The sequence below is a fragment of the Myotis daubentonii genome, chromosome X (assembly GCF_963259705.1).
Source record: "Myotis daubentonii chromosome X, mMyoDau2.1, whole genome shotgun sequence".
Lineage (NCBI taxonomy): Eukaryota > Metazoa > Chordata > Mammalia > Chiroptera > Vespertilionidae > Myotis > Myotis daubentonii.
In genome coordinates this window covers 84214237-84216579 of record NC_081861.1, presented here as the reverse complement: position 1 = coordinate 84216579, position 2343 = coordinate 84214237, and the positions used below count along the sequence as shown (strand labels likewise).

The 2343-nt window shown below is 45.6% G+C and overlaps 1 pseudogene; it reads left to right on the top strand.

Annotated features, from left to right (window-relative positions):
• Positions 1 to 213: 213 nt before the first annotated feature.
• LOC132225421 (small nucleolar RNA SNORA48) lies at positions 214 to 358 on the top strand (annotated as a pseudogene).
• The last annotated feature ends 1985 nt before the right edge of the window (positions 359 to 2343 follow it).

The following is a 2343-nucleotide window of genomic DNA, read 5'->3' as shown; positions in this document are numbered from 1 at the left end:
TTTAAGGTTCTGTTTTGAAAAGGCAGTGTTTGTTACAGTATTTGTTACAGCTCTGTGGCAGGTAAATTTAAGATATGGCTGCAGAAACACTATATGAAAAGCCAGGCTAGCAAAGCAGGAAATTATTTATTACATTTGCTTTCAATGAAAGGGAAAGGATCTTCATCTTAAGCAGTGGTTCTCAACCTTCTGGCCCTTTAAATACAGTTCCTCACCCCCTGGCAATGGGCAAGGAGACACCTGATTGGTGGTGTTGCTCTTATATCAGTCAGGGGCAATGCAGATGTACAGTCCTTAGTTCATCCTAGCTTGATGCCTGTGTCAGTGGCCAGAGCTGTTTCATGCCTGAGGCACACACACACACACACACACACACACACACACACACACATAAATAAATAAATAAATACAAACATACAGTTCCTCCTGTTGTGACGCAACCATAAAATTATTTTCATTGCTACTTCGTAACTCTAATGTTGCTACTTTTATGAATCATAATGTAAATATTTGATATGCAGGATGGTCTTAGGTGACCCCTGTGAAAGGTTCGTTCGACCGCCAAAGGGGTCCTGACCCACAGGTTGGGAACAGCTGGTCTTAAGAAAGGGAAAAAAAAAAAAGAAAAAAGATGCCATTTTAGTCCAGCAGAGGGAGCCTATGAAACAGCCAAAGATCACTCTGATCTTGTCAGAGTGTATTAAGGATCATTTGTTAAAAAAAAAAAAAAGAAAAGTTTTAGCTTATTGAAGTGTGAAAGCATGATAATGATCTTGAAATAATGATTTCAGGTGTTCAATGAATGCTTGCTTAGTGAAGAAATGTTTTGTCTTGTCCCTCAGGGAGCCTTCCTCTTAGTGACTGTACATTCATTTATCATCCTCATAGAACGCCAGCATTAAATCACACACCTGACTTCTGGGAAGGATTCATCTAGTAAACTCAGAGTTTGTGTACTGGGCTGCATATCGGGGTGCACTGTACTGTCTGTTCCTGGAACAGACAGACAGGAAGGTACTGACATCAGGTCAGGCCTTGAGATATGGTCTCATGGTCCCTCCTCAATATACTGTGCTTTCTGTTTCCGGAAAACATAGATAGGAAGGTGACAATGCTATACTGTGTCGGGAACAAACTGTGTAAACAAGGCTTTGTAACTTTGTAGTTTTTGAAAATAAATAGGCTGTAACGCTTGCAGTCATTGCTGCAGTTCAGCCTTTGCTTTGGCGGAGTGCTGGGACTGCAGACAGCTGGCCAGCTTCATAAAGGTTCCTAAATTTAAATTCTGAGTCGGTGGTCTATCTCACTGAGCCAACCCATAACATTTGGAGGCCCCAGCAAGATACCCGGCAGGGAGGAGAGGGACCCCTTATTTAGGGCTGGAGGCTCTCCCCCAGCAGGGAGGAGAGGGACCCCCTATTTAAGGCAGGAGGCTCTCCCCCGGCAGGGGTGAGAGGGACCCCTTGTTTAGGGCAGGAGGCTCTCCCCCGGCAGGGAGGAGAGGGACCCCCTATTTAAGACAGGAGGCTCTCCCCCACTTGTTGCCGGGCACTCAGCAAGATACCCCACACCTGTGGAGAATGACTACCAAGGAGGCCTCCACTCCACCCAAAACTTTCAATTCGGAAACCGAGCCACCTGGACTCGAGAGAGAGGTAAGGACCAGTAGTTAAACTGGAATTGGGACGTCCCACGGAAGGACCTATACGGAGGGCTGGACGCAGCGGTACTCCTGGTCCTGACCCACGGCCACAACGGTGGCCGGGGTCCCTGGTTAGTGCGGCTGTAGGCTGCACTGGGTTTGTCTGTCTGGTATTTGTTTGTCTTGGTGTTTATTGTCAAAAAGTTGTTTGCCTCTGTGTACACCCTGCTACAATGTTTTTTGAAAAATTTTCAGGACTTCAAGGAGCGAGCTGCAGGTTCCGGGCAACCTTAGGTTGCATTTCGCTGATTTATTTTGTCTTTGTTCTTTGTTGTCTTCGTCTTTGTCAAATGGGATAGGGTCAGTCATCTTCGTTGACCTCCTATCAATCAGGCCCACTCCGAGTGAGTGGAAGGGGAGCTTGATCACCTCCCGGGAAGCCATAGAGCTCCTTTAGACAATTAGTCAGGAATTGGTTGGATTGTTTAAACTCTGAATAAACATTTGGTAGAAGTCAAAAAACTCGGACTGTCTGGTGTATGAATGTAAGTATGAGAGTCTGTGTGAAGTGAAAGAAACTGAAGTTCTGGGGTAGATTTAAAAGTTATAATGTTAATGCTTTTTGATTTACAGCAATTCTGTGAATGGGAGTGGCCCACTTCCCAGGAGGGGTGGCCGGACGCAGGGTCTTTTGATCTGAC